This window comes from Pan troglodytes, chromosome 14, assembly GCF_028858775.2.
Source record: "Pan troglodytes isolate AG18354 chromosome 14, NHGRI_mPanTro3-v2.0_pri, whole genome shotgun sequence".
Classification (NCBI taxonomy): Eukaryota; Metazoa; Chordata; class Mammalia; order Primates; family Hominidae; genus Pan; species Pan troglodytes.
In genome coordinates, this window is record NC_072412.2 from 17,526,545 (window position 1) to 17,554,433 (window position 27,889).

The 27,889-nt window shown below is 38.6% G+C and overlaps 2 pseudogenes; one reads left to right on the top strand and one right to left on the bottom strand.

The window, feature by feature from the left end:
- LOC112207474 (general transcription factor II-I-like) overlaps nucleotides 1-27,455 on the bottom strand; it is a 42,594-nt pseudogene extending 15,139 nt beyond the window's left edge.
- On the top strand, nucleotides 15,533-16,448 carry PANTROV1R-PS292 (vomeronasal 1 receptor panTroV1R-ps292 pseudogene; annotated as a pseudogene).
- Nucleotides 27,456-27,889: the final 434 nt, after the last annotated feature.

The following is a 27,889-nucleotide window of genomic DNA, read 5'->3' on the forward strand; positions in this document are numbered from 1 at the left end:
GGGGAGCACTGCCAATAACAGCACCCAGGAGGTGGGAGGCAGGCATGGCTGAACAGGCAAAGTGCTGAACAGGGATGCAGCTGCACCAAAAGCTCAGAAGCCAGTGTGGCCCTCCCCAGGGAAAAGGTGGACAAGGTGACTCGAACACTCGCAGCAGCTGGGGAAATTAGTGCCATCAGAATTGAAAGAAGGGACTGAAACCCACACTACAGTATTCAGTACATAATCCCCTCCTCCAGAAGTATTACCCCATCTACACATAGCCAGAATCACATTTAGGTGATTACTTACTGACTTTCACTAAGAATATTTCTATGAGAGTCAAATTCTTTAAAAACGTTATAGAGTACATAGTATTCCATTTTATGGATACACCATAATTCATTTAGTGCTAACATCATTTCAAAGGTCAGTGATTCCAATTTTCCCTCCTAAAAATAACACTACTGTAATAACCTGGGAAGCAAATATTTATGTACATCTTCAATGACTTTCTCAAAAAAGACATGAGAGTCAAGAAAAACAACCATTAAGAGTCAATACTCCAAATACTCAAAATCTACTAAAATTTGCTTTCTAATAAGGTTCATAACATCCTAGCAAATGTTACCATGTGACTTTTCCAGAAACCTTGAAAAAGGGTATCTTAGTGTCATAAACATACTCCACTGATTGGTGTTAAAATTAAAGAGTATCGTAGCATAATTTTCTGCAAATGACCATTTCTTTTGTCTATTTATCAAATGTGTTAGTGTATCTCTGACTGACCCATAGAGGTACATCACTTATTTTAGGCATAGAAAAGCCATTTATGGAATTAAATAATTATACAATAATTACATATATTTTGTTTTGGTTTTAAAATTTGTCTCAGTATAACTATTTTTGCTCATCTAGAATTTAACTCATCACATGATGAAGACTATACATTGAAGCTTGTTTTTACCACAATTTTTACTTTTTACCAAATAGCCTATTTTCTCAGTATCATTTGTTGAAAACTGTAAGCTTTCCAGTATTTGTTTTTGATTTGTACAATAAATGCCCTCTAATTTCTTAAATGGAGATTATTTCTGCATAATATTGCTTTAAAATGTTATCTTCAGTAACTAATTTAGCAGCTAGTGAGGTGATGAGAAATCTTTTGAGCTATAATAAAGCCATGGTAGCGAACTTCTGACTTGGAGGTGGGCCGACAACTGCCCCAGCAAGAAGAATGATGGGCCTCGGTAATTTCCTTCCATTGCACTTACATGACATGTGCTGTGGCTACTCTCCTGTAAGGAACTATTATTTACTTACCTTGTGGTAAATGAGGGTACATTCTTGCTTCAGTATCCACACTCTAAAACAATCCTGTCAACAAAGGCAATGTTTATGAAAGAGGAAGCAAGATTCATGTACTATCCATAGATTAGATAAAACAAGTCTACCAGCCAAGGAAGAGATAAAGTCAGCCTGGATCTGCTTAGCACTCTGACAAGCCAGTGAAAAACTCAGCAGTTTCTATAACTTTAATTATACTGTGTAATATACAACTAGGAAAAGGAGGAGAAATGGTCTTACTAATAATGCTGGGGAGGAAGAAATAAAGGCTGAGAATAGTGAAATGACTATGCCAAAGATGAGGGAACTGTAAAGAAACTCTAAGGAAGTGAATGGGTCTTACGTGGCCTTATGGTATTCTTTGCAGAGATCAATATTTAAAAAAAAACATTTTATTATAAACAGAACAGCATTTCATCTCTAAATTTTTATTTAACATTAAAGTCACAAATTTTGCCTGGTTTTATGATCACAAGGCAGAAACAAGTCATTCATAAAATAACAATATATAACCACCAACCATTCTAAAATTTCTCTAAGGAGATAATTTTATAAAGTTCTTAAAACATTTTTTTAAATGCACTAAGAAAACAAAACAGATGGCCAAGCACAGCTGCTCAAGCCTGTAATCTGAGCACTTTGGGAGGCTGAGGCAGGAAGGTCACTTGAACCCAAGAGGTCAAGGCTGCACTGAGCTATGATCATGCCACTGCCCTCCATCTTAAAAGAGTCAGATCCTGTCTCAAAAAAATGAAAAAAAAGTATCCACAAACTTTGTCACACAGAGTTCTGTGAGGTTAAGCACCACCTAAATACTTTTCAACCACTTAAGAGGAGGAAAATGCATACTCCTGCTTAAAACATTTACATTTAATATGTCAGAAAACACCTAAGGCCATGCATGGTGGCTCATACCTGTAATTCCAACACTTTGGGAAGCCAAGACAGGACAATTGCTTGAACCCAGGAGTTTAAGACAAACCTGGGCAACATAAAGAAACCCTGTCTACAAAAAAGCTTAAAAATTAGCTAGGCCAGGAACAGTGGCTCATGCCTGTAATCTCAGGACTTTGAAAGGCAGAGGTGGAATTGATTGAGCTCCAGAGTTACAGACCAGCCTGGGCAATATATTAAGACCTCATCTCCACTAAAAAGCACAACAAAGTAGCCAGATGTGGTAGCACATGCCTACAGTCCCAGCTACTCTGAGGCTGAGGTGGGAAGACCACTTGAACCCAGTATGTCCAGGCTGCAGTGAGCCATGATTACACCACTGCATTCCAGTCTGGACAACAGAGTAAGATCCTTTCTCAAAAAAAAAAAAAAAAAAAAAGGTTAAAAAAAAAGATAATACCTAAGTCTGATACTTTTTCTTCTTTTTTTGAGACAGAGTCTCACTCTGTCGCCCAGACTGGAGTGCAGTGGCACGATCTCAGCTCACTGCAAGCTCCACCTCCTGGGTTCATGCCATTCTCCTGCCTCAGCCTCCTGAGTAGCTGGAACTACAGGCATCCGCCACCACACCCAGCTAATTTTTTTTGTATTTTTAGTAGAGACGGGGTTTCACCCTGTTAGCCAGGATGGTCTCAATCTCCTGACCTCGTGATCCACCCGCCTTGGCCTCTCAAAGTGCTGTGATTACTGGCGTGAGCCACCGTGCCCAGCCACCTGATACTTTTTATAATAAATACTATTTCCAACTACATACCCATAAAAATATAAATTAATTGTATAACCACCATGATAGTAATATAAAAATACAAAACTACATAATCAGTACTCAATATTTCACTGTAATTATGCATATTATAGGCTTTATTTTTTTAAGTAAAGAGCTGGCCAGGTGTGGTGGCTCTCACCTGTAATCCCAGCAATTTGGGAGGCCAAGGCAGACAGATCACTTGAGCTCGGGAGTTTAAGACAAGCCTTGCCAACATTGTGAAACCCCATCTTTAGCAAAAATACAAAAATTAGTTGAGTGTGATGGCACATATCTGCAGTCCCAGCTACTGGAAAGGCTGTCAGGAGAATCACTTGAGCCTGGGAGTCAGAGGTTGCAGTGAGCTAAGATCGCACCACTGCACTCCACCTTGGGTGACAGAGTGAGATTCCGAAAAAAAAAAAAAAAAAAAACCATAAACAGCTAACACTAAACAATTTAGAAAGAGGTGGTTAATGCAATAGTGAATGTGTAAGCAGAAGAAATATAGATACACAATAGTAAAGATGCCCTCATGACCCCAAATTCTGGGAATCTTCTACATATTGATACAATAAAACTCCAGCCCCCTACTCTAGTATACAAACTCATTCTGAGTAACCACAAATATTATACATAATTTCAAACTTCACACTTACAAAACAAAAGACTGCCTAAAATAATGGTAGAAAATTATTTAAGATTCAAAGTAAAAATTAAACATTCTGAAGCATGGTAATAAAATGTGATTTGAAAGGCGTAACTGCTACTCAAGAAAAAAAAACTACTCCTTAAAACTAAAAAGACATAAAATTATATCTTCTACAAAAACAAATCAACCTTATCTACAGCCCAGTTCTACCCAACTATGGAATGTCAGAATAGAAGGTCTCACCATGGACTCAAGAGCTAACATGAGGAATGTCACTACCATCCTGCTGAGGACTCCTCATCTTCAACGGCCAGGGTGGACACTGTTACTTGGGCCATGATCTTTGTGCAAGACAAGTAATAAGAAAATCAGTGGTAGAAATGTGGTGTTCCAAATCCACATTCGGAGCTCTGAGGATCTCCCACTGGCTGCCTAATTTACTGTTTTCTTACCTAAGAGAAAAAACAAGACGAAAAAATTAAGTATGTGATTTGCCCAAAACTCTCATCAGATAGAGAATCTATCCCCTAACTTCCTATCTAGTGTTATTTCAATAACATTGGGTTAATATCACACCCAAAATAAATGCAGATGGCACTCAGAATCAGTGAAATTTCTCCCAAGAAGGAGGAGGAGGAGAGGTGCTTTACAACCCAGTGATGGACTACCACAGACCAATGCAGGACAGAGCTGCCAAGCTCCCTCTCTCCCCTGCACATCCTGACACAGCAAAGGGTGGGTGCAGTGGACTGAGGATGGGTGGCGAGAAGTTTCTCTTCTTACTGTGAAAATAGATCACGGGCATCAAGAAGCAAGTAAGATGATTTATATTACAGCATATTGCTCTATTTGAAAAACTTTTTATAATATTTTGGTAATAAGAAAGACCCTCAAATGAATTTCAAACACTTTAAATATTCAACACATAAACAGAAAATATTAAATGTCAGCAAGGATATCGAAAAACTGGCCCTTTATGCACTGCTTTTTGGAATGTAACTGGTGCAGCCCCTGTGGAAAATGGTTTGGCAGCCCCTTAAAATATTAAGCACAGAATTATCACATAATCCAACAACTCCCTTTCAGGGTATATACCCAAAAGAACCGAGAGCAAGGACAGGAGAGCAAACAGGTATTTGTACACTCATGTTCATAGCAACATTATTCACAATGGCCAAAAGGTACAACCAACCCTAATGCCCATCAACAGGTAAATAGATAAGCAAAATGTGATATACACACATACATGAAATATTATTCAGCTGTATAAAGAAAAAACAATTCTGGCCAGGTTCAGTGACTTACCCCTGTAATCTCAGCACTCTGGGAGGCCGAGGCAGGCAGATCACTTGAGCCCAGGAATTCCAGATCAGCCTGGGCAAAATAGCAAGACCTCATCTCTGTAAGTTTTTTCAAAAAAAAATTCTGATACTGCTATAGATGAACCTTGATAGCACTATGCAATCTATGCGTGTAACGAAATTGCACTTACACTCCACAAATGTATGTAAAGTTGTTTTAAAATGGGGAATTCATCAAGGAAGAAATGTGAACCACGGAGAGCAGAGAGGAGTGAGACAGAAAAGCCACCCACCCAGAATTGGTGTGGATCCCAGGGAGGCTCCCCACGGCAGGAAAATAGTGAGCAAGAGCCACTGGTGACTCACCCTTCTGCCATCGACTTTTGAAATCCTGGGCACAGAAAATCCCCTGACACCCTCCCCTCAGGGCTCCCCAACTGACACAGAGAGCTGCATGGAGTCTGGGCAGAGCCTCCAGTCAGGCCCACATGGAACCCTAAGGGCCTTGGACCCCTGAGCACCACAGTGCCAGCTGCTATAGCTCTGCCACCAGAAGAGGCCAGACTCTCTCACATGCCCCCAGGATAGAGGCCATATCTACAGTGCTGAGGAGGAGACAGACTCACCTCCTGTCTCTACTCTACCTCCTGTAGCGGCCTCACCTCCACTACACCTCGCCTGGTAGTGCCCACTGGCCTGGGTCCCAGTGCAGCTACTTACCCTCTGCCTGAGCACTCAGGCTAATTGCAACTCTGCAGACTGACCTCCCAGAGGTAACTGTCAGGCCTACTGTTTTTGCAACTGCCATGGTCCCTGCCTCTACCTCTCCTAGGCTAGGGAGGGACTGAAGAGCCCAAGAACTATCATAGGCTTCTTAGCACGCCACAGCTGCCTTTCAGAAAGTGGGCAAACTGTATCCACGTGGATCCCCCTCTCTGCTATGCCTCACTGGGTAGGGTCTCCTGACCTGGGCCCCCAGCACAGCCATCCTGCACCCCCACCTTGAAGGATTGCTTCAGTCAGTGGCATCTCTGCATCTCTCTGAGATGGAGCTTTCAGGGGTAATCCATGGGCTCTCTGCCATTGCCACTGTAGCAGTACCACCACTGCTGCCCTTGGCCTAGGGAAAGAATAAAGACCCTGACTGCTTTGCCAGCACCTCCAGCGTGCCACAGCCACCAGATGGAGAGAAGCCCAGTTTCTCTTCTCTGTGAGCTTCCGGCAACCTGCTCTTCACCAGAGGGAGGCCCAGGTTTAAGCCCACAGTTCAGCCACCTCACCCTTGGCTGAACATTCTCATTGGCAGTGGCTCTGCGTCTCTCTGGGGTGGAGTTCCCAGAGGCAACTGAGAGCCCTTTTGCCATTACTGCTGCAGTGATACTGCCCTTGCTGCCCTCAGGCTGGGGAAGAAACAAAGTGCCTGAGTGCTTTGCTCACACCTCCAGCAGGCCACAGGCACCATATGGAGGGAAGCCCAGTCTCTTTTCCCTGTTGGCCCCAAATCCCCTGCTCTTCACTAGGCAGGGGTCCCAGCTTGGGCCTACAACGCAGCTGCTCCATTTCTGACTGATCATTCTGATTGGCAGAGCTCTGCACGTCTCTGAGGTGGTACTCCAAGAGATAAGTGAAAGGCTTTCTGCCATTGCCATTGCCAAGGTCCCCAACCCTGCTGCTCCCAAGCTGGGGAGAAAATGAAAAGCCTGAGTTCACCCCAGAGCTATGGTGCACAGGGCTATGGGATGGGAGTGCCAAGCCAAGACCTATGGCTAGTACTCAAGTGGAGGACCAGCATAAAATCGCTGGAATGACAGACAGAGAATTCAGAACCTGGATGCCAATGAAGATCATCAAGATTGAGGAGAAAGCTGAAACCCATTTCAGGGAATCTAAAAAATTCAGCAAAACTATTCAAGAGATGAGAGATGAAGTAGCCTTCTTAAGAAGGAACAAAACTGATCTGATAAAGCTGAAAAAGTCACAAAAAGAATTTTGTAATACAATCAGAAATATTAACACCAGACGAGACCAAGCTGAGGGAAGAATCTCAGAGCTCAAAGACCAGTTCTTTGAATTAATTCAGTCAGACAAAAATAACTGAAAAAGATTGTTTTTCATGAACAAAACCTTTGAGAAATATGGGATTATGTGAAGACGCCAAATCTACAACTCATTGGCATCTCTAAGAGAAAGGAAGACAGAATGAGTAACTTGGAAAACACTTTTTAGGATACTGTCCATAAGAATTTTCTTAACTTTCCTAGAGAGGTTGAAATTCAAATTTGGAAAATTCAGGGGACCCCTGGGAGATAGTACACGAGATAACCATCCCCAAGACATGTAGTCATCAGATTCTCCAAGGTCTGTGTGAAAGAAAAAATATTAAAGGCAGCTGGAGACAAGGTGCAGGTCACTTATAAAGGGAACTCCATTAGGCTATCTGCAGACCTTCCAGCAGAAACCATACAAGACAAAAGCAATTGGGGGGCCTATATTCAGCATTCTCAAAGAAAACAAACTCCAACCAAGAATCTAATCACACCAAACTAAACTTCATAAACAAGAGATAAAAGATATCCTTTCAGACAAGCAAATCCTAAGAGAATTCATTACCACCAAACCTGCCTTAAAAGAGATTCTTAAGGGTATGTTAAACATGGAAAAGAAAGACTATTACTGGCTACCACAAAAAACACACTGAAGTACATGCGCTATTTATACTATAATGTAAATACACAATCATAACAAACAGCTAACAACACAATGTCAGGATCAAATCTGCACATATCAATATTAACCTCGAAAAAGAATGTGCTGAATACCCCACTGAAAAGGTGCAGAGTGACAAGTTAAATAAAGAAGCAAGACCCAACTGTATGCTGTCTTCAAGAGACCCATCTCACATGCAAGGACATCCACAGGCTCAAAGAAAACAGATGGAGAAAGACCTACCAAGCAAATAGAAAACAAAAAACAGCAGAAGTTACTATTCTTTTATCAGACAAAACAGACTTTAAGTTAACAATGATCAAAAAAGACAAAGAAGGGCATTTCATGATAATGGGTTCAATTCAGTAAGAAGACTTAATTATCCTAAATGTTAATTATAGGCACCCAACACTGGAGTACCTAGATTCATAAATCAAGTTCCTAGAGACTTATGAAGAGACTTAGATAACCACACGATAATACTGGGAGACTTTAAAACCCCACTGAAAGTACTAGACAGATCACCAAGGCAGAATATATTTAGGACCTAAACTTGACACTTAACCAAATGGACCTAACAGTCATCTACAGAACACTCCAGCCAGCAAAACCAGAATATATATTCTTCTCACCTGTACATGACACATACTCTACAACTGACCACCACACACTTGGCCATAAGGCAACTCACAGCATATTCTAAAGAATCAAAATCATACCAACCACACTATCTATCGGACCACAGTGCAATAAAAATAGGTATCAATACCAAGAAGATCTCTTAAAACCATACAATTTAATAAAAAATTAAATAAGCAGCTGCTGGTGACTTTTGGGTAAAGAATAAAATTAAGGCTGGAATCAATAAATTATGTGAAACTAACAGAAACAAAGATGCAACATACCTATATCACTGAGAAACTGTTTAAAAAAAGTGTTAAAGGGAAAGTTTGTAGCACTAAACACCCACATTAAAAAGTTAGAAAGACATCAAATTGAGAACTTAATATTGTATCTTTTTATTTTATTTATTTTTGAGACAGAGTCTTGCCCTGTCACACAGGCTGGAGTGCAGTGGAGCAATCTCAGCTCATTGCAACCTCCATCTCCCAGGTTCAAGCAACTCTCCTGTCTCAGCCTAGCTGAGACTACAGGTGTGTGCCACCATGCCCAGCTAATTATTTTCTTTTTAGTAGACACGGGGTTTCACCATATTGGTCAGGATGGTCTCAAAACTCCTGACCTCAGATGATCCACCCACCTCGGCCTCTCAAAGTGCTGGGATTACAGGCATGAGCCACTGTGCCAGGCGATATCTAGAGGAAGTATAAATGTAACAGCAAATCAACCCCAAAGCTAGAAGACAAGAAATATCAAAGCTGAACTGAATGAAACAGAGATCAAAAAAAAAAAAAACACTGCACAAAAATCCAGTGAAACTTATTTCTGAAAGAATAAATAAGATTGATAGACTGCTAGCTAAAGAAAAAAGATGATCTACCTAAACATGATAAAAAGTGACAAAGGAAATATTATCACTGATGCCACAGAAATACATGAAACCATTAGAGACTATCATGAACACCTTTATGCACACAAACTAGAAAACACAGAAGAAATGGATAAATACCTGGAAACATATAAACTCTCAAGACTGAATCAGGAAGAAATTAAAATTCTGAACAGACCAATACTGACTTCTAAAATTCAATCAATAATAAAAAGCTTACCAGAAAAAACTCTGGACCAGATGGATTCACAGCCAAATTCTACCACACATATAAAGAAGAGGGGGTTACAGTTTTACTGAAACTATTCCAAAAAAAGGAGGAGGAAAGACTTCTTCCTAACTCATTCTATGAGGACAGCATCATTCTGAAACCAAAACCTAGCAGATATGGGGGAAAAAAAAAAAAGCACATTGGGCTAGGCATGGTGGCTCACGCTTATAATCCCAGCATTTTGGGAGGCAGAGGCAAGCAGATCACCTGAGGTCAGGAGTTCAAGACCAGCCCAGCTAACATGGTGAAACTCCGTTTCTACTAAAAATAGAAAAAATTAGCTGGGCTTGGTGGTACAGGGCTGTAGTCCCAGCTACTTGGGAGGCTGAGACAGGAGAATCCCTTGAACATGAGAGGTGGAGGTTACAGTGAGCTGAGATCACGCCACTGCACTCCAGCCTGGGCAACAAGAGTGAAACTCCATCTCAAAAATATATATATATTTATTTATATATTATATATATAATTATATATATAATAATTTATATATATAATTATATATATAATATATAAATTATATATAAATTATATATAATATGTAAATTATATATATAAATTATATATAATATATAATTTATATAATATATTTCTATATATATAATTTATATATTATACATAAGTATATAAATATATATTATTTTTATTTATATAAATATAATATATATTTATATAAGTATATATGTAAACATACATATAAATAAAAATAAAAATATACATATTTACATATAAATATAAATATATTTACCAAACTGAATCCAGCATCACATCAGAAAAGCTAATCCACCATGATCAGGTAGGCTTTATTCCTGGGATGCATAGTTAAACACCCTCAAAAACTAGGCATCAAAGGTACGTACCTCAAGATAATAACAGCCATCTATAACAAACCCACAGTCAAGATCATACTGAAAGGGCAAAAGCTTGAAACATTCCTTTTGAGAAGCAGAACAAAACAAGGATACCCACGCTCACTATTCCTATTAAATAAAATACCGGAAGTCCCAGCCAAAGCCATCAGGCAGTGGAAATAAATAAAAGGCATCCAAATAGAAGAGTGGAAGTCAAATGATTTCATTTCACAAATGATATAATTCTATACTTAGAAAAGCCCACAGTCTCTGCCCAAAGGCTCCTAGATCTGAAAAAAAACTTCAGTAAAGTTTCAGCATACAAAATAAATGTATGAAAATCAGTAACATTTCTATACACCAATAACATCCAATTGAAAATACAATTCTATTCACAATAGCCACCAAAAGAATAAAATACCTGCAAACACAGCTAACCAAGAAGGCAAATGTTCTCTACAATGAGAATTATGAACCATTGTTAAAAAAAAAATTAGAGATGACAAAAACAAACAGAAAAACATTCCTTGCTCTTGGATAGGAAGAATCAATACTGCTAAAATGGCCATACTACTGAAATAAATTTACTTTTGAATTCAATGTTATTCCTATTAAACTACCAACAGCATTTTTGCAGAATTTTTTAAAAATGAAAAAACTTATTTGAAACAAAAAAAGAGCCTGAATACTCAAAGCTATTCTATGCAAAGGAACAAAGCTAGACTCATACTACCACCCAACTTCAAACCACACTACAAGACTACAATACCTAAAAGAGCATGGATACTGGTACAAAAATAGACACATAGACCAAAGGAACAGGCTAGAGAACCCAGAAATAAAGCCACACATCTAAAACCATCTAATTTTTTCACAAAGCCAAGACTAACATACAATAAGGAAAGGACTCCCCCTCAGGCACGGTGGCTCATGCCTGTAATCCCAGCACTTTCAGAGGCCAAGGCGGGTGGATCACCTGAGGTCAGGAGTTTTGAGACCAGCTTGGCCAATATGGTAAAACCCCATCTATACTAAAATTACAAAAATTAGCTGGGCGTGGTGGAGGACGCTTGTAATCTCAGCTACTCTGGAGGCTGAGGCAGGAGAATCACTTGAACCTGGGAGGTGGAGGTTGCAGTGAGCTGAGATCGTGGCACTGCACTCCAGCCTAGGCAATTACTCGAATCCATCTCAAAAAAAAAAAAAAAAGGAAGGAAGGAAAAGACTCCCTATTCAATAAATAGTGCTGGGATAACTGGCTAGTCATATGCAGAAGATTGAAGCTGGACCACTTCATTTATACCATATACAAAAATTAACTCAAGATGGATTAAAGACTTAATATAAAACCTAAAAGTGTAAGAACCCTAGAAGAAAACCTAGGAAATACCATGCTGTACATTGGCCCTGGCAAAGACTTCAAGACTCTAAAAGCAACTGAAACACAACAAGTTGACAAATGATACCGGATTAAGCTAAAGAGCTTCAGCACAGCAAGAGAAACTATCAACAGAGTAAACACACAACCAACAGAATGAGAAAAAAAAAATTTGCAAACTGTGTTTTTCATCAAAGGTTTAATATATAGAATCTATTTAAAAAAATTGTAATTCACCAAACAAAAAACAAACCTTATTAAAAATGAAAAAAGAACACAAACATACACTTCTCAAAAGAAGACAGACATGCATCCAACAAGCATATTAAAATGCTCAATATCACTAATCATTAGAAAAATGCAAATCGAAACCACTGGATACTATCTCACATCAGTCACAGTAGCCATATTAAAAAAGGCAAAGAATAATAGATGCTGGTGGGTAGTGAAGAGAAAGCTTATACACTGCTAGAGGGAATGTAAATTTTTCAGCCACTTAGAAAGTACTCTGGAGAATTCTTAAAGAATTTAAAACCAAACTACCATTTGACCCACCAATTCCATTATTTGGTATATACCCCCAAAACAGAAATCATTCAACTGTAAAGACACATGCATGCTTATGTTCATCACAGTACTATTACAATACTATTTACAATCATACTAAGTACCAGTACTATTGTACTAGTACACAGTACTATTTAAAATAGCAAAGACATGGAATCATCTGATGTCCTTCAATAAATAAATGGATTTTACAAATGTGGTGTGTGTGTATATATATATAATTTCATTGTGTGTATATATATATATACACAATGTAATATATATTACACAATAATGTAAATACACAATCGTATTTCGTTGTATAGATATCTATATCTATCTATACCTATCTATAGATATAGATATCTATATCTATCTATACCTATCTATAGATATAGATATCTATATCTATCTATATCTATCTATAGATAAAGATATCTATATAGATATGTAGATATAGATATCTATATAGACATATAGATAGATATAGGTACATAGGTACATAGATATATATATCTATATATAGATAGATAGATACATATATATCTATACATATACAGATATATACAATGAAATACGATTGTGTATTTACATTATTGTGTAATATATATCTATATTACATTGTGTATATATATACAATGAAATTATATATATATATACACACACACACCACATTTGTAAAATCCATTTGTTTATTGAAGGACATCAGATGATTCCATGTCTTTGCTATATATATATAAATATATGTCTATATATATCTATATCTATATAATATCTATCTATATATAGATATCTATATATAGATAGATATATACACACACACACACAATGAAATAGTATTCAGCCATAAAAAGATAAAATTCCGTTCTTTGCAGCAAGAGGGATGAACCTGGAGGACACCGTGTTAAGTAAAATAAGCCAGGCATAAAAAAAAATACTGCACATTCTCACTAATATAGAGAATCTAATAAAGTTGATCTCATAGGAGTAGAGAGTAGAATGGTGGTTACTAGAAGCTAGGGTGTGCAAGAGAGTGCAAAATGAGGAGAAAATGGTCAATGGGCAATAAGTTACGGTTAATAGGAGGAATATATTCTAGTGCACAGTAGGGTGACTATGGTGAACAATTTTGTATTGAATATTTCATATGGCTAGAAAAGACAGTTTTGAATGTTCTCACCACAAAGAAATAATAAATGAGATGTTGGATATGCTAAATCCCCTAATTTGATTATTACATATATAAACACGTATCTAAAGCTCACATTGTACCCCATCTATATGTAAAATTATTGTGTCAATTAAAAACAAAATTAAAGGCTGAGTGTGGTGCTCACGCCTGTACAAATCCCAGCACTTTGGGAGGCTGAGGTGGGCTGATCACCTGAGGTCAGGAGTTCGAGAACAGCCTTGCCAACATGGTGAAACCCCGTCTCTACTAAAAACACAAAAATTAGCTGAGCATGGTGGTGGGTGCCTGCAATACCAGCTACCCAGGAGGCTGAGGCATAAGAATTGCTTGAATCCAGGAGGCGGAGGTTGCAGTGAGCCATGATCACGCCACTGCACCCCAATCTGGGCAACAGAGTGAGACTCTGTCTCAAAAAAAAAAGAATTAAAAACGGAAAAATGAGGTCATGAGCTAAACATCTGCCCCCAAACTGTATGGAAAGGTATATGAATAAAGATCATCACGACTTACCAGAAGAGAAACCGGTAAGAAAAAACTTCAGTAGCAATTAGTACTATGGTAGGAAACCTGCGCTGTAATTGAGGAATTGCTGAAGCCTGAGCATGGACAATCATGAGAGTTAAAGTCTCCGGGGAGGCCAGTCTTAGTTCCTCCTTCTCACTTTTGAGAGTTTTATTGTCAGAAGCCTTACCAGATTCTTACAGTAGAGGTAGAAAAATCTCGTGTTTCTGGCATAGGGAAAGGAAATGTACCCATTCTAAAAACCACCTAGAACATTCTATTCTTACCAAGCTCTGCCATCAGAAAACTATCTGAGCAAAGCCTAACCTACTGGGGTTTCGTCAGAGTTTATATGACCTAAGTTAAGGGAAATACCCATCACCAGACTGCTGTAGTCTTCAGCGGGGGAAGAAGAGAAATATTCAACTTCAGATCACTTGAGCCCTTCATGTGAGAGAAAACATCATATGCAACTCCCATTCCCTCTAGCCTTCCTGTTAAACCTAAGGAGGTGGGAAATGTGAAGCATTTTTTAAGATGACAAGACAGAGGCACAGACTCACTACAAGACACAAAACTCAGGGGCTGGAATGGAGATATCCTTCTGTTCTCTATAAATGCATCAGGACAAATTGATGGGAGTGGAAGTAATAAGCAACCTAGGATATCCTCCCCCTGTATCTCATGATCTGTGTCACAGACGTGTCCTCTGGAGGACAGAGCACTTCTCCTATGTAACTCTGAAAGAAGTAACATTTTTCTGACTTCCAAAATACTTTTGCTCTAGCTCAATTCCGAAAACTAAAATCCACTAAGGAACATATTTGAAGAACACTACAAATCACCTGTAGGGAACCCATAGAAACACAGTAGGAAATGTGATATTGTGTTGTGCACATTTTGAAGGCTGGATTATTGGGAGGTATATTTTGTTGAGAAGTTCTGAGAACATACAATCCATTAGGCAGAAGCTACATAGAAAAATGAGCTTTCACATTAAAAAGTTTGGAACCCAGATGGTACAATAAAAGTTTAGAAATTGTACACTCTGTGGCTGTGTTGATGTTTTATATTATTTGATGTGGAAATGAGTGAAGAGGCTAGATTATCCAGAATGTACATGAGATAATCAGAGATAACCAAGGAGAAGGTAAAATTAAAATGATCGTGGTAATTATTTGGAGCACTAAAGAACAAACATTGATAATGTGAGATCTGTTGTTTTTTCCCAGATACATGAAATACATTTCTTTTTTATTAAGATGAACATACTTTAAGCATAATGCTTCTGTTATGCTTAAAAATACCTTTTTTCAGCCAGGTGCAGTGGCTCACGCCTGTAATCCCAGCACTTTGGGAGGCCAAGGCTGGCGGATTACAAGGTCAGGAGATCGAGACCATCCTGGCTAACAGGGTGAAACTTCGTCTCTACTGAAAATACAAAAACTTAGCCGGGCATGGTGGTGGGGGCCTGTAATCCCAGCTACTCGGGAGGCTGAGGCAGGAGAATGGCATGACCCCAGAAGGCAGAGCTTGCAGTGAGGTGAGATCACACCACTGCACTCCAGCCTGGGCAACAGAGCAAGACTCCGTCTCAAAAACAAAAAACAAAAAACCAAAAACCTTTTTTCCCAAGCTACCATTGGACTTTTAGCCAACACTTTTTTCCTTTTCTTCAACATCTTCATATTCCTTCAGGATCAGAAATTGAAGCCCCATGACCTCATCAGCTGTAATTCGGCCTTCATTCATGTAGTGATGTTCCTCACTGTGGTGGATGCTTGGCCTCCAGATATGCTTGAATCACTGCACTTAGGGAATGAGTTCAAATTTAAGTCCTTGTCCTACATGAATAGAGTGAGGATGGGCCTATGTATCTGTAACACATGTCTCCTGAGTATACACCAGGCCAGCACCATCAGCCCCAGCAACTTCTGTTTGGCAAGGCTTAAATAGAAATTCACAAATAACAGTATCGTGTCATCTTTTTTCTTTTTTTGTTGGTCCATCAATTTGTCTTTCAGTCATAACATAGTATTCTTTACTGTGGCTTCTTCTAATGTGACCCAGACCAGTCTACCTAAGGGCAGCAAATACTGTTCACTTTCTCCCATGAAGTCCTTCATGAGAAAAGTATTTTTTTACTCTGACATTATCCAGGGATGTCTTCATTATAGGAATTACACTGCATTCAATTGCACACATGGTGATCCTTGTGTCCAGGCATGAGAGGCAACCTCAGCACCTTCACAGCATCAGCATCTCTCCACAAGCCTTCCCAGAGAAAAGGGCTGCTCGGACCATCCCGCTGTTAGTGAGCTACTTTCTGGTCATGTGCTGGGTGGACCTCATCATCTCATCTTCTTCAACCCTGCTGTGGACGTGTAACCCAGTCTTCCTGAGTGTGCAGAATCTTGTGGGCGATGTCTATGCCACTGTTGTTCCACCGGAACAAATCAGCTCTGATAAAAATATAGTTGACATTCTCCAAAATATGCAAAGTGCTATAAAGCTTTAACAAGTTGGCGATGGAAAACATTTCTAAAAAATAGTCTTCTCCTATAGTTAAATTGTTCAAGTAGCCCTGGAGTTCTTTTTATCTTATTTAATAAAATGCATGGAATCATACTTTTATTATATTTATATGCTTTCAAAACTGATGCATCTAAGGACCATGTAATTTCTTTAATTCCAGTGTCTACCATCGGTTGACATTTCTGTATCAAGTTTCTCACATTTTTATTTTCACTTTATCTTGGTAGCAGAAAATGTTTCTCTCAAAGTATACTCTTCCTTTTTTTTTTTTTTTTTTCGCTCTGTAGCTGAGGCTGGAGGGCAGTGATGAAATCTCAGCTACTGCAACCTCCACCTCCTGGGTTCAAGCAATTCTCATCCTCAGCTTCCTGAGCAGCTGGGATTATAGGCACGCACCCCCATGCCCAGCAAAGTTTTGTATTTTTAGTAGAGAAGGGATTTCACCATGTTGGTCAGGCTGGTCTCGAACTCCTGACCTCTTGATCCGCCCACCTCAGCCTCCCAAAGTGCTGGGATTACAGACGTAAGCCACCGCAACCTGCCTTGAAGTATACTCTTAACAATATTCTCTTGGTAATCAAATTTCTCAATGTTTTTACTTTCGAAAATATTTTAATTTACTCTTATTTATGAAAGGTACTTTAGCTAAATATCCAATTTTAGCTTTTATACTATGCTTGTTCGTTAGAACCTCCCTGACTGGAAATATGTCAATTTGGATTTTACATTTAATTTAGAATTTATTTTAAAGGGTTTTAAATGAAATTTACATGTAATTAGATACTATATGGTTACACAATATTTTCCCACATGTGCTATAATTGACAAATAAAAATTGCATATATTTAAGGTATACAATGTGGTTTATGTATATGTAAATATATATAATAAAATTACTACAATCAAGCTAAATAACATACTCATCACTTCCCATAGTTACTGTTGGTGTAATAAGAATATTTGAGGTCTTCTTTATTAATAAAATTTACCTATACATTAACTGTAGCCTCCATTCTGTACATTAGGTCTCCAGTACTTATTCATCTTATAAAACAGGTTTGTACCATTTGACCAATATCTCATTCCCCCAAGCCACAGCCCTTGGTCACTACCATTCTACTCTCTGTAACTATAATTCAAGCCCTTTTTTAGATTCCACATATAATTGAGATAATGCAGTGTTCATCTTTCTGTGTCTGGCTTATTTCACTTAGCATAACGCCCTCAAGATGATCCATGTGGTTGCAAATGTCAAGATTTTTTTCAAGGCCTGAATTGTGTCACACACACACACACACACACACACACACACACACGTACATACAATACGTATATGTAACATTTCATTTTTCTTGTTGTTGTTAGATATAACAACAGGCTGGAGTGCAGTGGCATGATTATAGCTCACTGTAACCTCTAAATTTTGGGTATAAATTATTCTCTCACCTCAGCCTCCAAAGTAGCAAGGACCACAGCAATACACCACCATGCCTAGCTAATTTGTAGGGACATGGTCTTGCTATGTTACCCAGCCTATGGAGTTTCACTCTGTTGCCCAGGCTGGAGTGCAGTGGCAAGTTGGAGGCTCACTGCAACCTCCACCTCCCAGGTTCAGTGAATTCTCCTGCCTCAGCCTGCCGAGTAGCTGGGACTACAGGTGCCTGCTGTCACCCAGCTAATTTTTGTATTTTGAGTAGAGACAGGGTTTCACCATATTGGCCAGGCTGGTCTCAAACTCCTGACCTCGTGATCCACACACCTTGGCCTCCCAAAGTGCTGGGATTACAGGCGTGAGCCACTGCACCCGGCCCCTTATCTATAGTTAATAATGCTTCAATCAACATAGGAGTGAAAATGTCTCTTCAAGATAGTGAATTTATATTGTTTGGATATTTACTTAGATGTGAGATTGCTGAATCACATGATAGTTTTATTTTTAATTATTTGATGAACCTCCATGCCATCTTCCATAACGGCTTACCAATTTACATTCCCGGTGATAGAGTACAAAGGTCCCTTTTCTCTATATTCTTGATAACACTTGCTTTCTTTTGAATTTTTGATAAATATCACCTTAATATGTGTTTGAATGCTAACTCATTGTGGTTTTGATTTGCATTTTTCTCAGAATTTCTAATGGCTTCTTTAAAAAAAAACTAGTTTTTTTGGCTGCTTTTTAAAAGAATGTGTTACGTTTTCTCGTTATTTTTATTTTGGGGGCTTAAGTTTTATGAGTTTCTTGCAGATTTTGAACATTAATCCTTTATCTGATATTTGGCATACAGGTATTTTTCTCCAATTCTGTAGATAGCGTTTTAATGTCTCTGACGGTCTTTTGCTATGCAGTGGAAAGTTTTTAGTTTGATGTAGTCCTACTTTTTTTCCTGTGCTTTTGGTGTCAAATACAAAAAAAAACTATTGCTAGGATCAATGCCAAATAATTTTGCTCAGTGTTGTCTTCTAGAAGATTTATGGTTTCAAGTCCAATGTTTAAGTCTTTAATATATTTTAAATTAATTTTATGTACGTTGTAAAGGTTGGGTGCAATTTGTTTTTGCATATGGATATCCCATTTTCCCATCACCATTTATTGAAGAGTTTATTCTTTCACCATTATGTGTTTATATGCCTTTGTTGAAAATTTGTTGACCATACACAGACGGATATATTTCATACATATCTGAGCTCTCTATTTTGTTCCATTGGCTTATGTGTTTGTGTTTATGCCAATATTTTGCAGTTTTGATGACCACAGCTTTGCTATATAGCTTGAAATTAGGCAGCATACTGCTTCTAGCTTTGTCCCTCTTGCTCAAAATTGCTTTATTTGAGATCTTTTGTAATTCCATACAAACTGTGGATTTTTTTAATTTTTTGTTGAAAATGCTATTGAAATTACGATAGAAATTGCTTTAAATATATACACCAATTTCAGTAGTATGAATGTTTTTTTTCTGGTTTTGTTTTTTTGAGATGGAGTCTCACTTTACCACCTGGCTGGAGTGCAGTGGCGCAATCTCGGCTCACTGCAAACTCCGCCTCCTGGGCTCAAGCGATTCTCATGCCTCAGCCTCCTGAGTAGCTGGTATTACAGGCATGTGCCACCACACCCAGCTAATTCTTGTACTTTTAGCAGAGACAGGGTTTCACCATTTTGGCCAGGATGGTCTCGATCTCCTGACCTCATGATCCACCCGCCTCGGCCTCCCAAAGTGCTGGGATTACAGGCGTGAGCCACCATGCCTGGCCAGTATGAATGTTTTAATACTAATTTTTCTAATCCATGAACACTAAGTATTTTTAAATTTGTCTTTTCTATAATTGCCTCCACTAATATTTTACAGTTTTTGTTGTACAAATCTTTCTCCTTCTTTATTATATTTATTTCTAAGTATTAGATTGGTGCAAATGTAATTGTGATTTTTGCCATTACCAACCTAATATTTTGTTATTTTAGATGTTATAGTATATGTAACTGTCTTCTTGATTTTTCCCATATATTTGTTGTTGGGGTATAAAAATGCAATTGATTTTTTGTACATTGATATAGTATCCTGCAAACTTACTGACTTTGTTTACTAGTTCTAAAATTTTTTCATGTAATGATGAGCACACTGGCCTGTGTTTACACATTAATTGATCGTTTTTATTAACATATCACAGTGCCTAAAAGTGTGCTCTGTTGTATTTTTGCTGTGACAAATTCTATGGCATCTTTTAGTCCTAATCTTTTTTTAAAATGTTTTTGTTTGGTATTTGATAATAATGTGTCTATGGTTACTTTTCAACTGTGCAACACATTTATCTCCATGCCAAGTCAAACTTTCTAACGAAGTTAATAGTTTTATGTACATAGTTATTGTAAATCAAAACAGTAAATTGTTATGATAGTTTTAAAGTTACTAAGATTGAGAATATGTCAGTTTTTCACTGCTCATGAATCCGTGGGTTCCTTAAACAATTATACATAAGGTCTATATATATGTGTGTGTGTGTGTGTGTGTGTGTGTGTGTGTGTGTGTGTGTTACGGCTTAGAATCTTGCCTAACATATTGTATGCACTAAGCAAGTACTACTAAAATTATTCATCAAATTATCATCTTCATACCATTCTTCAAATGGCATAATTTGAAGTTCTAATTAAAACTATGTTTCTGTCTTATGTTAAGTAGTAACAAAAATTAGAAGGTCTACTTGTTCTGCCCTCTTGAGAAAATCCAAAGTTAAATGGTAGTTTTACTAATTTCCTTTAGATTCAGTACCTTATTTTCCTCACACAAAAATGTAAACATTAAGGATAACATCATATTTAAATGATTCATCCTACAATAGACAGACTTTGGGTCATTCATTGATTGGGCTGAAGTCTCACTCACTCTCTATTATTTGATTGTTTCATGTTAACAGCCTAGAAAATCTACTACACATAGAATGTTATAAATTAGAAATTAACACCTTGGATGTACAAATTATAAATGTAAACTGAAAAGTATAATATAAAATGCATATTTATATATTATGGATTGTTATTCGAGTAAAGCAAAAGCATTCATTTAAAAAATTTTCACAAAGAAAAGTCCAGGGCAAAATAACCTATATAAAACATTCTACCAATATTCAATAAATAATTGATACTAATTCTTCAGCAGAAAATACTTCCAAAAAATGAAGAAGAGGGAACATTTTCCAATTCATTCTAGAGGCCAGTATTACTGTAATACTAAGACCAGACACAAGTATAAACAGAAGGTGTGTGGGCAAATATGCCATATTCATGTAGACACATACAGCCTCAGAAAACTTTAGCACGCTAAATCCAGGCACATAAAATATGAATATACACCAAGAACAAATGTGATTGTTTTGTAAGTGTCATTGTGACTTAGTATCTAAAATTCAATCAAGATAATGCCCAATATTAGTAAAGAACAAAAAGTGATCCTTTAAATAGGTACAGAGAAAGTTACAAATATCAAGCATCATTCCTGACAAAACCCCCAGCAAACTACTAATAGAAAAAGATTTTGAGACCCACTAAGAGGTATCTATAAAAAACCTACAGCTAACATCCATCATACTTAATGGCGACAGACTTGTGCTTCTTTACCTGAAAGTTTGAGAGGCAAGAATTTCCACTTTAACCACTCTATTCAGCATTGTAGTATTAGCCAGGAAAATTCTACAACAGAAAATAATTGTCCAGATTGTAAAATAAAAGTAGAACTGTCATTATTGCAAATGAAATAATTTTCTGTAAAAAAAAAAAGGATTCACTAAAATATCACTAGAATTAATACTCAATTTTATCAGGGGTTTTTAAGAACTGTACAGGGTGGGACTCTAGGTGCATAGGTTCAGTGCATAAACATACATCTTTAGGAGGCTGAGGTGGGTGGATTACCTAAGGTGAGGAGTTCGAGACCAGCCTAGCCAACATGGTGAAACCCGGTCTCTACTAATAAAAAATACAAAAAAAAAATTAGCCGGGCGAGGTGGTACACACCTGTAATCCCAGCTACTTTGGGAGGCTGAGGAGGAGAATCACTTGAACCTGGGAGCTGGAGGTTGCAGTGAGCCGAGATGGTGCCCCTGCACCTAAGCCTGGGCAAGAGTAAGATTCTGTCTTAAAAAAAAAAAAAAAAAAAGATCTAAAAGCAACTAGGGGTCACCTGTTCAAGTTTGTGCTGGTTGGAGATCTTATCTCCTTCTGATATCTGGTCAGGGATGGAGAAGCTCTGGTGCTGTTGGGCCATCTGGTTTCTTTATGCAGCTGTGCCTACAAATAAAGAAACTAAAGAAACACAGTAAGAAAAAGAACTTTCCCAGTTATTTCATTAGGGTGGCCCTGGTAATATTTTTATTAATTTTTCATTTATTATTATTATTTTTTTTGAAATGGTGTCTTGCTCTGTCACCCAGGCTGGAGTGCAGTGGCACGATCTCAGCTCACTGCAAGCTCTGCCTCTCAGGTTCAAGCGATTCTCCTGCCTCAGCCTCCTGAGTAGCTGGAATTACAGGTGTGTGCCACCACGCCCAGCTAATTTTTGTACTTTTAGTAGAGACAGGGTTTCACCATGTTAGCCAGGATGAGTCTTGATCTCCTGACCTCGTGATCTGCCCACCTCAGCCTCCCAAGATGTTGAAATTACAGGCATGAGCTACTGAACCCGGCCTGTTTTTAAAATCTTTATATAGCTTGGTATCCTTTCTCCTTTCCTTCCTTTTACCCTTTTATGAGTTTTATCTTAGACTAACCTCTGTAATGTTGCTATATGCCAGTATTCAGTTGCTGCATTTGATGAATCATAAATGGTGTAAAACTTCAATTAATGTTCTTTTTAAATAAAATATTTCTGAATGCATCCAGCAAAATGCTTATGATTTGGGTATTCACAAAGTATTCAAGAATAGAATGTATTCTGACTTGGAATGTACATAAAATCAGCTGAGTGCAGTGGCCTATGCCTGTAATTCCAGCACTTTGGGAGGCCAACGTAGGTGGATTGCTTGAGGTCAGGAGTTTGAGACCAGCATGGCCAATATGGTGAAACCCTATCTCTAATAAAAATACAAAAGTTAGCCAGGCATGGTGGAGCATGCCTGTAATCCCAACTACTCTGGAGGCTGAGACAGGATAATCACTTGAACCCGAGAGGCAGAGGTTGCAGTTAGCTGAGATTGTGCCACTGCACTCCAGCCTGGGTGACAGAGATTCCATATCAAAATAATAATAATAAGAAGAAGAAGAAGAAGAAGAAGAAGAACTATTTCCTGTGACTCCCAAGATAAAATAGCATTACAGAATACCAAATAATCCTGAATTTGGTTTTCTTGGTTTTCTTTTGCTTTTTATTTAGTTTTGTTCACCCTGACCAGTCGGCTGGTGGTTCTTAGGTGCACCTGCGTTTTCATTGCTAGGTTCAAGATTTTCAAACTTTAATATGGTAATTTCTCTAATTTTTTTGACAGTTATTTCTCAGGTTGCAAGTTAAAATAAAATTTCCATTTTACTAAAGTCTTTGGTTTATTAATTATTTTATAATGAGTTAATACATATTTAATGAGTAATGAGGGGTACTACAAAATTTCAGAACTCAAAACTAAAGAACTTATTCATGGAACCAAACACCACCTTTTTCCAAAACACCTATTAAATAAAAAATATTAAAAAAAATTTTTTAAATAAAAACTAAAAATAAAATGAAAATGAAAAAATATATATCCAGGTTAAAAAAAAAAACTATTTCAGTTAAACAACAAACACTTTTTTGGGGGACTCTACTACAAAATTGTTTGTTATTATAATTAATAAGGCAGACGAAAAATCTAAGTTTTTTAAAATAAAAAATAGTAAGTAAAAAAAAAGATAATAACAAATATTGGTATATCGGTGAAGGCTAGGCTCAGTGGCTGTTTTCCAAAGTGGTTACACCAGTCGGGTTTGATGGCACACACCTGTAATCCCAGCACTTCGGGAGGCTGAAGCAGGCAGATCACTTGAGCTCAGGAGTTTGACACAGACCTGGGCTACATGTCAAAACCCAATCTCTACCAAAAAAATGTAAAAATCAGCCACACATGATGGCATTCACCTGTAAGTCTCAGCTACTTGGGAGGCTGAGGTGAGAGGATCACTTGTGCCTGGGAGATCACGGCTGCACTGGCCATGTTCATGCCACTGCACTCTAGCCTGGGTGACAGGGCAAGGTTTTGTCTCAAAAAAAAAAAAAAAAGTTGGTGACAACGTGGAAGAATTGGAACCCACATACATTACTGGTGGGAACATAAAATGGTGTAATCAATTTGGGTGTTTCTTTTCTTGTCATTTGATTTTTTTAAAAATCAAGATATTGTCTCCCTATGTTGCCCAGGCTGGTCCTGAACTCCTGGGCTAACGCAATCCTCCAAACTCAGCCTCTCAAATACCTGAGACTAAAGGTGTGAGCCACTGTGCCTGACTGGTGTAACCACTTTGAAAAACAACATGGCCATTTTTCAAAGGCTGAATGTATAGTTATCACATAATGCAACAATTTCACTCCTGGGTGTAAATCCAAGAGAAATAAAAATATATGTTCACACTAAAACTTGCACATGATTGTTCATAGCAGCATTACTCATGATGGCCAATATGCAGAAACAACACAAATGTCCATCAACTGATGAATGGATAAACATAAGCTATTATTCAGCTACAAAAAGAAAAAAATACTGATATACACTATAACATGAAAGAAATTTGAAAACATTGTGCTAAGAGAAAAAAAAGCAAACTACAAAAGATCACATATTGTACAATTCTATTTCCATAAAAGGTCCAGATTAGGCAAAACTACAATGACAGAAAATAAATCAGTGGTCGTCTATGAAGACACAGGAATATGGAGGAAGTAGGAGGTAGCAGTTAATAAGTGAGGGTTTCTCACTCATAAGTGGGTAACTCATAAGTGAGTAATCACTTCTAAAAGTGACTGTGATGGATACACAGCTCTTTGAATATTCTAAAAACCACTGAATTGTATACTTTCTTTTTTTCTTTAGTTATTTAGAGACAAAGTCTCCTTCTGTCACCCACGCTGTAGTGCAGTGGCGCCACCTGGTCTCACTGCAGCCTATGCCTTCTGGGCTCAAGTGATCTTCCAGCCTCATGTCCCCGAGTAGTTGAGACTACAGGCATGAGCCACCACGCCCAGCTAATTTTTGTATTTTTAACAGAGATGCTGTTTTGCCTTGCTGCCCAGGCTAGTCTCAAACTCCTGAACTCAAGTGATCCACCTCCCTCAGCCTCCCAAAGTCTCAGCATGATAGGAATTAGCCACTGCGCCCAGCCTGAATTGCATACTTTCACAAATGAATTGTATGATATGTTAATCATGTTTCAATAAAATCATTAAAGGAGCCGGGTGCTGTGGCTCATGCCTGTAATTCCAGCACTTTGGGAGACTGAGGCGGGCAGATCACCTGAGGTCAGGAGTTCGAGACCAGTCTGGCCAACATGGCAAAACCCTGTCTCTATTAAAATACAAAAAATTAGCCAGGCATGGTGGCATGCACTTGTAATGCCAGCTATTCATGATGCTATGACAGGGGAATTGCTTGAACCAGGGAGGTGGAGTTTGCAGTGAGCCAAGATCATGCCACTGCACTCCAGCCTGGGTGACAGAGCAAGACTCTGTCTCCAAAAGAAAAAAAAAGAAAAGAAAGAAAATAGGGGTTGAACACAGGTGGCTCCCACCTGCGTATAATCCCAGCACTTTGGGAAGCTGAGGCAGAAAAAACACTTGAGGCCAGGAGTTTGACACCATCCTGGGCAACATAGTAAGATCCCATCTGTACAATAAAAAACAAAGAAGTCAGCTGGGCATAGGGGCAAATGTCTGTAGTCCCAGCTACTTGGGAGGCTGAGGTGGGAGGATTGTTTGAGCCCAGGGGTTTCCAGCTGCAGTGAGCCATGATCGCACCACTGCACTGCAGCCTGGGTGACACAGCAAGACCCTGTCTCTAGGAAGAAAAAAGAAAAAGAAATGCAAGTTTTTATCACCTTCTGAGAGTAATGGACTTTCAGGAGGAATAGAGTAAAACAAAAGACCACTGAATGGTTGAGGGTGGGTTGCTGGTTAGGCTCAGTTCCCAGCTGAGTAGTATCTGAAAAATTAGTAAAATTATGGTTCTGGCATGAGTCATGCAGTCAAATGATGAATGCTAAATCCATTGCAAATGCCCATGGTCTTTCTTCACATGAATTCCAGTGAAAAATTCCTAAGTTCCTAAATAACAAGTGAGTAGCTAGAACTATAGGCACATGTCACTGTACCTGGCTAATTTTTACAAAAACTTTCTGTAGAGATGGGTTTTCACCATGTTGCCCAGGCTGGTCTTAAACTCCTGAACTTAAGCGATTCTCCCGCCTCAGTCTCCCAAAGTGCTGAGATTACAGACATAAGCCACTGTGCCCAGCATGTACATCTCTTTCACTGGCTGTTTCTGAGATATATCCTTTACAATGAACCAGTAATAATAAATTGGTGAGACACAGTGGCTCATGTCCACAATCCCAGCACGTTGTGGAGGTTGAGGTGGGAGGATCATGTGAGGTCAGAAATTTGAGACCAGCCTGGGCAACATAACAAGACCCCATCTCTACAAAAAATAAAAGAACATAGCCAGCTACGGTGGTGCAGTCCTATATTAGTCTCAGCTATTTGGGAGGCTGAGGTGGGAGGATCACTTAGGGCCAGGAGTTTGAGGCTACAGTGAGCTTTGATCACACCACTACATTCCAGCCTGGCAACAGAGTGAGACCCTGAATCTCAGGAAAAAAAGGAAAATAACCTGTTTTCTGAGTTCTGCAAGGTGTTTTAGCAAATGATTCAACCCAAGAAGGGGGCCATGAGACCCCGGTTTCTAACTGATTGGTCAAAAGTACATGTAACAACCCAGGGCTTGCAATTGGCATTTGAAGTGAGGGTAGTCTTGTGGGACTGAGCCCTGACCTGTGTGGTCTGCACTAACTCCAGGGAGTGTCAGAATGGAATCGTGGGATACCGAGTTGGTATCCAGATTGTCTGAAAATTGGAGTAGAAACTCTGCACACACATTTGGTTGGAAGTGTTTGACCATAACTACTATTCAAGAAAAAAAAAAACACTACTCATTAGAACTTAAAAACATAAAATTGTATGTTCTACAAAAACAAATCAACCGTATCTACAACCAAGTCCTACTGAACTACTGAATGTTAGAACAGAAGGCCTCACCGTGGACTCAAGAGCTGACATAAGGAACGTCACCACCATCCTGCTCTCGTAGGAGTCCTCATCTTCAATGGACAGGGTAGGCACTAAAACTTGGGCCATGATCCCTGCGCAAGAGAAGTAGTAAGAAAGTGAGTGGTGGGCAGGGTGTGGTGGCTCACACCTGTAATCCTATCATTTTGGGAGGCTGAGGTGGGTGGATCACAAGGTCAGGAGTTTGAGACCAGCCTGGCCAATATGGTGAAACCCCGTCTCTACTGAAAATACAAAAAAAATTAGCCGGGCATAGCAGTGCACACCTGTAGTCCCAGCTACTCAGAAGGCTGGGGCAGAAGAATCACTTGAACCCAGGAGGCAGAGGTTGCAGTGAGTGGAGATCGCACCACTGCACTCCAGCCTGGGCAACAGAATGAGACTCCATCTCAAAAACAAACAAACAAAACACACACACACAAAAAGAAAAGAACGTAAGTGGTAAAAATCCAGTGCCCTAAACCCATATCCAGAGCTGTGAGAGTTTTTCACTGGCTAATTTACAGTTTTCTTGCATCAGAGAAAAAATAAGGCTCAGAAACTAGGTATTCGATTTGCCCAAAACTCTCATCAGATAGAAAATCCATCCCCTAACTTTCTAGCTAGTATTATTTCCATAAAGTTAGATCAGTATCAC